The 10,121-nt window shown below is 35.2% G+C and overlaps 1 protein-coding gene across 2 annotated transcripts in view; it reads right to left on the bottom strand.

Annotated features, from left to right (window-relative positions):
• Positions 1-2,176: 2,176 nt before the first annotated feature.
• The window catches only part of zdhhc20b (zinc finger DHHC-type palmitoyltransferase 20b), a 62,919-nt gene continuing 54,974 nt past the window's right edge, over positions 2,177-10,121 (bottom strand). For both annotated transcript variants that reach the window (XM_051926792.1, XM_028799523.2), the window contains one exon: positions 2,177-5,257. The gene's annotated coding sequence lies outside the window, so the exon portion shown is untranslated. The remainder of the gene's footprint in view (positions 5,258-10,121) is intronic.

Below are 10,121 nucleotides of genomic sequence, written 5' to 3'. Positions count from 1 at the left end.
ATTTTTGCACAGCTAGTTTTTCACATTTGATTTAATTTTATACAACTAAATAGTGCTTCACTAAAAATCTTTGTTTGGAAAACACCCCAGTACTCAGATGTTCCTAGGAAATGAAAGACATACCACTGTTATCTTTTTTGTTGAAAAGTTAATTATTATGCAGGCTGAGAGGGGGTCCCAAACTTTTTCATGACTGTGTGTGTGTGCATATATTTTTTTTCTTATTACAACATGCATATAACTGTAGGCTTTTATGGTGGCACACTAGGTAGCACTGCAATATCACAGTACCAGAATTCTAGCATGCTGGCAGGTGGCAGCTCTTACTCGGGACAAATGAACTCTGCTGCACAAAGAAGGCAAGCAAGTTCTTGGCAAATTGGCATGCCACTTTAAATGCTGCTCACAGTTAAAGAGTTGCAAGGCCACTCTGAGCTTGGAATTGCTTCTGAGGTTTGTCTCAGAATATACCCGAAGGAATAGATTTAACAAAGTGGTTTTAGAAGTGTTAGGAGAACTGGAAAAGGCTTACTGGTGGTAGAAATACGGCTCAAAAAGAGGCAACGTGTAGGGGTGAGAAGGAGAGTGTTTTGAAGTTCTTACAAGGTTATAGAGACAAGGGCAAAAACCTGTATAGCAAATTCACAGGGGTAGAAGACATTGTTTTCTGTCTGTTCTGAGTACAGTATCTTTATTTTTTTCCAATGAACAGTTCAACCTGGTGCAGTTTTCTAAAAAAAGGTTAACCAGTTTTGAAATGAGACTCTTAGCATTACATTTAGTTGAAGAGCTACATTCTGGTCACTCATATTATGAGAGACACCCAACAGCAGATACTTGCTGGAATCTTTGGATCTGATTTAATGGCTAATAGTCTGATGTTACACAGATGTCATCTGGTTGAAGTTTACTAACACATGTCTCAGGAGTGTCATTTCCCATTCATACACCAGAATGTAAGTTGATTATTTATATCTGACATCCTGGGCATTCTGCAGAAATAGAAGAGGAAACTTTATGCCATATACTGTATCTGTAGTCCAAATAAAAAAAAAAAGACACTGTATGAATCTGGTCCTCATTATTTGTTAGTGAAAAAAATAGAGATTATTCACAGTTCTTTAGCTACTTTCTTGAAGAAGTTCCTGTAAGAAAATTCAAAACAAGAGCTTAGCTGTCTAGTGCACGTATTATTTCAAAGTCTGCATACTGTATAAACACACAACACTATTCAAGGTGAATTATAAACCATACCTTGTCAAAAGATATGCATATTTGCATTGCAGAGCTGTACTAGTGTCCAATGCTTGAAGACACATCCATGAAAAGGTATGTGAAAAACACAACTAGAGAAATTTGCTTTTGCAGAAGTTAAAGTTACAGTAATAACTAAAGAGCAAGAAAAGCAGTTTGAAATAGTCTGCAAACAAATTTTCAATTGGATTTTCTTGGTAGCAGCTGCTGAAGAACTGCCCGGTGTAGGCAAAACTAATAAAAAGAAGTGACATAGATCATCATGTAACTAAATGTTGTTGACATACTGTTTGTGATTTTCTGGCATGGTGGCACAGTCCTCTTAATAGCTTCAATGACTTAATAATAATTTAATAACCCGAAATAAATTTTCTGCTTTATATACCATTAGGTGTATAAAACTCCTATAGACAGTGGGGTCCCCTCCTACATCTCTATAAAGACTTGTATTTTTTGCTTATTGCCAAGCTAGTTAAGTGGGTGAGAGGCTTTTTTGGGGTTGGGTTTGAGGGGGATTTGTGTGTCCCCTTTAAAGTAAAATTTAGGATTGCAAAATGAGTGAATGGCTTTACTAGTGGTTTATGAATGAAGGTAGAATACCAATTTCAAATGACAGCCAAGGCTGTAAAATAAAAGTGGGAGAGCTTTTAACATTTTGAACCATTCACAATACAAAGTCAAATGATTCAGCTTCTATACAGAGTTATTTTTCCTTTTTAGTATAGAACATGCAAATATCTGCACAATAATTACACATTTCAGTGGATATGTTTTTAAAATTTTAGAACATGTGGACACAGCTTTTGTGGTACTAAAACCTTAAACCTACACATTCTGAAACAAATTTGAAACAATTGCATTTAAAAATGCAGGTTTCAAACAGAAAAAAAACCCTTTGAAATGATATGAGAAACAAGAAACAGATGATTAAAACAGTTTTTATTCATTTCATTTTAATCAATTAACCACAGTCAATGGGCATTTTTAAAAAAATAACTACATAAAAATGTGCAAACCGAGTGCTGTATCTTTTTGCATTTTACACGGACAAATAGAAACTTGGCTTGCGGCAAAAACAACTTTTTTTTCCATTTAAACATGCATATAAAACACAAAATGCAGTAAATAGTTCAAATAATACTCATTCATATTGTATACTGGTCCACTGTAATTGGACAATATTCATATGGCTTGCATTAAATTTCAACTTTCTGATAAGTACACACAAGAAATTACATAAACCTTCAAATCATCCCAATTATATCAAAATAATGGAGTGCACAAGTTCAAAAATATATATGGCTGTTTTGATAAAATTGTATAAACCTAACTTAATTTACAGTACAATACTCCATGCTTTTTACCCTACCAACTCAATCTCAGTAATAATATGTTATAATTGTACAACACTGAACATACAAATATACAGTTTGCCTCCAAGAACACATACATATGAGATTAAAGTTTTATACAAATGTACAGATACAGATTAAGGAGACTGGAAAATAATTTAAAAAGGTAAAACAAGAATATTCAGCCAAAGACATAACGAGTACTAATAGGTAATGAAAGGAAAAGTTATACTGTATACATATAAATACTATCAAAAATCAGTAAGTCCATTGCATCCCATAAAAAATAAATTAGTAATTAAAAAGATAAAATATTTTTAACTAAAGGTATGTGTAGTCATATGAAACTAGTATGCAAAGGGAATGGTTAATCTCAGCTAATTTGTATTGACAAAACAATTTCATGAAAGCCATATACACTGCAAATAAACCAGTGTGGTTATTAGTACGTTTATGCTCAAATGGCCTTGAATGTGTATACATCTGAAGTAATACAACCTGAGATACTGCTGCAATGTGCACATCTTACAACAAAAACATTTCTAAATATTGCCTATGGCTGTATTTAAAAACATTCAGAAAGAATCAAATTGTTGCATCCTCTGTGGTGCTCAATTTGCCTCCCCAAAAGGTAAAGGTCCAAAATAGTTGCTTTGGTCAGTTCAGTTTTCTTTCATGCAGCTTGATTCTACACAACAAATAAGTAAGCATGATATACCTTATACCACTTATTGTAGTTTTAAAAACTATCACAGCAATGAAATGAGCTACAAAGAGATGTCTGTATTCTACACGAGAGTGAGAATTTCCTTGAACAGAATATCTATTTTTCAGTGCTCACATTGTGCTATATGCAACTAAATTCATTTGCTTACAATAATTAAACCTTCAGTTCTGGAACAAAAAAAAAAAAAAAAAATTCACTGGTAGCATGTAGGAATACAATGTCAAGAATATGCTTTCAAAAGTGACAGGTACATTATATTTAATATTGAATGTACTTAAAATCTTACTGCAAACATTATTAATCTGTTACATTTAATCTTAAGTTATTTTAAACCACTTCCTGACAAGATAAAAACATTCATATTTTATTCCCAGTCCAATTATTGCAGAATGTTATGTGATAAGCCTTTTTTTTTTTTTTTTTTTTACAAAGAAGGAAAGAGGGGTACATTTAACTGTTTAACTTAAACAGCTCTTCAGTGACTCAATTCATCAAATATGAAATATGCTTCAACCAAAGCATACACAGTAAATCCATGAAGTACAAGGTTTGTGGTTTTTAAAGCAACCGTTTCTTTGTTTTTGTGGTAACTTTTATGAAGCTTAAGTTTAAACTTACAGATATATACACCTTAAAACTTCATGAACAACTGTTAAACTACCTTTACAAACATGTGGGGTTAATATTTACAGATAAGAGTTTAAAATGTTATTTATATGGTATAATTAATGGATTTGTAAGCATATATACACACCCACACTTATATGTAAACAAGACTGAAGTTTACAATAGTCCTAAAAAACATGCATTTTGTTGTATTTTTGCTATACCAATTTAGGCTTATTCTGCATATAGGCTTGAAACCGTTCATAAATTTATAATATGTAGCAGTGGTATTACCCAGAATATATGAGAAATTTTGTCCAGAGTACAGTTAATTTATATGTTGATTTAACACTATTTTGAGTCATTTTATCCACTTAATAGAAAAAAACACCCCTTTAAGTTTGCTCTATGTATTCTATGGCAATGTTTTCAATTGTACTGTATTACCAAAATGAAATTTGTGTCCTCTGTAGTGTTTATTGTAAGAAGTGTAAAATTTGCAGTCCTAGAGTTTAAAACCAATCAGTGTAGGTTTGCAAGGTGAATACATACAAATATGCATCAAAGCTTAAACATGAAAATATTGTAATTTGCTGTAAACATAAAAAGTAAAGTATTTTTCAAACCATTATTTAAGACTATGCTTTATAATATAAATTACTGAAACATTAGGTGGTACATAACTCTCCCAAGCCATGCCCTCAAACCATTTTGAAATACACACACATATATATATATATTTATATATGTACATATATACATATTGATCTTGCACTACTGATATGGTACCTAAAATATATCGTCTTTTTGCCAAAAAGATACTTTAAGTATATTAAATATTTTGTCCAATAATTAAGAAACTATTAGGCAAATGATATCAAAAGTTGCTCCAAGACAACATTTTCTGCATATTTTTGGCATACATACCATTTGCAGTTGTGCTCCAGGCATGTGAATTTTTTTGATATCATGTATGAGCAAAATATTTTTTATTAAAGCTATATCATCTATTAAAACACACCCTGAAAAATAACCAGGTCTCACTACAATTTTATGTACAGCACATTGAGACACCTGATTTCAACATTTTTTTAAAAATAAAAAATAAAACTGTGACACAGAAAAATACAAAAGGAAGGGGTTAGTTTTCAAGTCCTTTTGTTGCATAAGAATAATTGGTTTGTATTAATTAACTTAAGGCAAGACAGTTCTTTGCACACGGGCTTCTCCAATATTCCAAAGTGCAGAAAAAAAGTTTCTCTGTAAACCATATTAAAAATAAATCTTCATAAATATTCAGTTTCATCACGTATTATTCCTAAAAGATAATAAAGAAAAACAGAATTAATGAAAAATACGTTGGTATAAATTCTCTCCAATTCAGGGATAGCAGATAAAAGACTTTACCACACCATGGATGTGAAACTAGTTTAACATTTGTTTCCATACAGTGCACTTTCCTTTTCTCAACATATTACTGAATTTTTGATTAGTAGCCAAAATAAATAAAAGTGCTAAATAATTGACATTGAGAATAACTAAACAGTGAAGATAATTGAAGTTACAGTGCTAAAAGGGACATGTGAAAAGAGAGCCATGTGTACTAGCCACATTTCAGATAAAATAGAAAATGAAAATACTGCTCCAATATGCTTAAAAAGTGACATTTTTGGAACGTGTCTTTAATGTTGAACTATAACACAGTCATGTGATGAAGAATGTGAGCCTATCTATAAGAGGTTTTGCTATGAGAAGTAATGCCAAATCTTGATCATCAATAAAAGGCATGGTACATTAAGATTACACCTCATATTCAAAACATCCACCCAAAATTACTAATTTGAGTAACCTTGCTGTTATCTATTGTGGCGGACGGCCGGCAGCTCATCCTGGCTGAGGACGCCCCCGAGATGGAAGGATGGGGGAAGGCAGCTTTTCCAGGATACTGCCTCCCCCAAAACGGTAGATGGCAGCTCCCCTGGAGTGTAACGGTACTCCAGATTCCCGCAGGGCATCCTGGGACTTGGAGTGCGGTTTCTCAGCCATGTTGGGTACCATGGGTGCCGCTGCAAGGAGTTGTGAGAGGACCGGAGGAGCCATGCCTCATCCATAGTCCGGAAGTACTCCTAAGTCACAAGGACGGGAGCCCGGAAATACTTCTGGCTGAAGAAAAAGTCAATTTTCCATCTGACCCGGAAGTGCTAGCAAGTCACATGGGCAAAAGGACAGAAGCACTTCCGGGTCAAGAACTATTTAAAGGACTGTTGGAGACCCAGCAAGTGACATGGAGTCAGGAGGAGTGTGACAGAGCTTGCTGGGAGGTGAGGAGGAGAGATGTGTGTATAATTATTGATTTATTGTTTATTTAATTTCCTGTTTATTGTGGCTGGGGTGCTTTGGAGGCACTGCTTAAAAGAAGAAGCATTAAAATACTTCTGAGTGCTTTTATCCCGTGTCCTGAGCGTCTGTCTATTGGGTTTAAGGGGCAACAGCGACCCCTTGCGTCTTAACATTATCAACTACATGAAAAATCCTGTCCTAGCTACATGACTCAGAAAAAGTAGGAAATAACACACCAATGACCCAACATTAAACATTCTCCTGTTCTCTATTTCCACTGTATTAAATGTGAACAGTGTGCACCTGTAATGAAAATGTCATCTAAGAGTGCAAGGAGATTGTTCCAGTTAAGGATTAGGTGGTAAAATTACTTGTACAACATATTACTGATCATTAATGTACTTAACTTCTAAATTAACAAAACTTAGCAGTCTGGCACGTTAAACAATGACAACTGTCTGGATAGTTTGTTAAGAGTGAATTGAATAATTCAGTGGTTAATAAGTTCAGTCTTAGAAGATTCCTGTGGCTCTGGGGTTTTTATCCAATCAGTTTCACAATCAGTACATCATTCTTACTTTTAATTGAGATCTCTGTTTAGTTTGCCGATATTTTTAGACTCAAGATTCAAGAGTATTTATTGTCATTTCATCCATATACAGTAGTACAGCACACAGTGAAATGAAACCGTATCTCCAGGACCATGGTGCTACATAAAAACACAGGACAACGAAGAATTCACGACACATAACATAAAGACACATAATATACAGTATAACAAGGTGCCTTGTGAGTCAAATGTGCAAACATGTGCAAAACTGCAGAACAGAACACATCAGATATCAGACCGGTCCATGAGTGTTCAGGAGTCTGACTGCTTGGGGGAAGAAACTATTACACATTCTGGTGGTGAGGGCCCGAATGCTTCGGTACCTTTTTCCCCAATGGCAGCAGTGTAAACAGTGAATGTGAAGGGTATGCTGGATCATTCACAATGCTGGTGGCTTTGCGGATGCAGCGTGTGGTGTAAATGTCCATGATTTAATCTCTTATTTAAAGAAATCCTGTAATATTTTGACAAAACCTTTAATGTTCAAGTTTCTTTTTTTATTTTCTTTGTAATTCATCATTTTCTATGAAGGTTTCTTCCTTAACAAAATCCAAATGCTGAAACACTGAATGTTAAAAGGGGAGCAGTTGCTTCAGTGTTGCTCATCTGCTTAAGTAGACATGTAAAAATTGGACTAAATTAATTGCTGCCCATAAGCAACTGAAGTTGTTTTATGACAGTGCCTGCCACAGTGGTGAAGCCTATCGTTGCAGCACTGAGTACAAGGTAAAGTCCAACTCTAGATACAACACCAGCACATTGCAAGGCACCTTCATGCACTTCCACAGACTTTCAGTCTAACCTTCTCATTTTTGAATGTATGATGAAGCTGATTCACATGGTAAAAACAGATTTAAATACTGGGAAAATGTGCAAACTACACACAGTGAATCCCCACGCTACAGCCTTGAACTCAGAACTGGAGCACTAAGGCCCCAGCACCAGTCACTGCACATAATGTAGTAAAAATATAACATGTAGGAAGTAGAAGTATTAGATTTTAAAACAGAATGGGAGGTCTGAATCTTGAAAGTACATCTTATGAGAAGGATCTAAGAGTCACAATGGACTTGTCACTGTATATGAAGAGAGTGTATAGAAGTGATCAAGAAGACTAATAGGATATTAGGTTATATAGCACATACAGTGAGTAACATAAGTATTTGAACACCCTGTGATTTTGCAAGTTCTCCCACTTAGAAATCATGGAGGGGTCTGAAATTCATATTGTAGGTGCATTCACACTGTGAGAGGCAGAATGTAAAAAAAAAAATTCAGGAAATCACATTGTATGATTTGTACAGAATTTATTTGTATTGCACTGCTGCACATAAGTATTTGAACACCTGAGAAAATCAGTGTTAATATTTGGTACAGAAGCCTTTGTTTGCAATTACAGAGGTCAAACGTTTCCCGTAGTTCTTGACCAGGTTTGCACACACTGCAACAGGGATTTTGGCCCACTCCTCCACACAGATCTCCTCTAGATCTGTCAGGTTCCGGGGCTGGCTCTGAGCAACACGGAGTTTCAGCTCTCTCCAAAGATTTTCGATTGGATTTAGGTCTGGAGACTTTCTAGGCCACTCCAGAACCTTGATATGCTTCTTACGGAGCCACTCCTTGGTTATCCTGGCTGTGTGCTTCGGGTCATTGTCATGTTGGAAGACCTAGCCACAACCCATCTTCAGTGCTCTGACTGAGGGAAGGAGGTTGTTGCTCAAAATCTCACAATACTGTACATGACCCCATTCATCCTCTCCTTAATAGAGTGCAGTCATCCTGTCCCCTTCGCAGAAAAGCACCCCCAAAGCAAGATGTTTCCACTCCCATGCTTCACAGTAGGGATGGTGTTCTTGGGATGCAACTCCTCCTTCTTTTTCCTCCAAACACGGTGAGTGAAGTTTGGATCAAAAAGTTCTATTTTGGTCTCATCTGACCACATGACTTTCTCCCATGCCTCCTCTGGATCATCCAGATGGTCATTGGCAAACTTCAGACGGGCCTGGACATGTGATGACTTGAGCAGGGGAACCTCTAGTAGAAGAACTTTGAAATTATTGCAGGAAAGAGTAGGGTTAGGACAACTGTTGCTTTAAACAATTCCATCATGTTCCTTGTAATATCCATTTACTTTTAAGTCTCTTATTTGTTCTTCAAACGTTATACCAATCTGTCCTGAAATAAACCCAAATAGGTCTTCTATGGGTTTGCTTTAGGGGTGTTATATTTTCGCAATATAGAGACCAAAATTACACACTGTCCTTCTTACATAATGTTGAATGTTTGGCTGGTATAGCCATTAGTAAATTCGACAGCCTTCTGATTTTAAAACACATCCTATCGCAACCCATTTTAGGACACTACTCTGCTTTTGAATCTGCAATTATACTATGAACACTTTTCTGGCACCTTAAAAGTATCATTCTCATCCTTATTTTAAACCACAAATGCCAGATTTACTGCTGTGTCATGCTAGGAATGTTAAGCATCTCGCATAGAAAGCAAATGCAGATTTCCTTTGTCATTAATAACAACAGAAAAAGTAACATATTTCTGTTTTCCTTTTATTATCAAAACAGGCTTTAAAAGCATAACTTTTATAGTGTCAATAATGCTTATTTAGGTACCTCAACCAACACACAGTTTCACAAGCCATGTTCACAAAACACACAAACACACCTGGTCAAAAGCTTTAGACCAACACCACTTTTCCAGTTTTTATTAAAATTTAAGCAGTTGAAGTCCAACTTGTATCAACTTTCAAGGCTTAATTAACTTTCATTGCTGAAGAAGAACTGCAACTTATTAACCCATTACTTGTTCTCTAATAAAGGCCTTTCTGTATTACAGTATTCTGTACTAGCTGTGCTTCCTATCTAAAATGGGCTGAAATCTAAGTAATCAATGTAGACCTCAGAGTTAACATTTGCAATGTGCCATGCATTTGAATGTATTTTGTAATGTGTTTGAATGTATTTGTAATAATATGCATTACTACAAATGTTTCTGATGTGGCACCTGTTGCAATGACAGACATAGCAACTGGACGGACATAGACACAGGCACTTATCTTTTTGTTAATACGGTTTACTACATTATTTTAATCTAAACTTTTATTTTAAACCTCTGGCTATTTACCATTTATCTCTAACTCTTTGAGGTTATTCACTAGACTTGAACTGTTTACAATTTCAATGAAAACTGGAGAAATAGGATGTTCTAAAACTTTTGA

This window comes from Erpetoichthys calabaricus, chromosome 4 (assembly GCF_900747795.2).
Source record: "Erpetoichthys calabaricus chromosome 4, fErpCal1.3, whole genome shotgun sequence".
NCBI lineage: Eukaryota > Metazoa > Chordata > Cladistia > Polypteriformes > Polypteridae > Erpetoichthys > Erpetoichthys calabaricus.
This window is presented reverse-complemented; position numbering and strand designations above follow the sequence as displayed.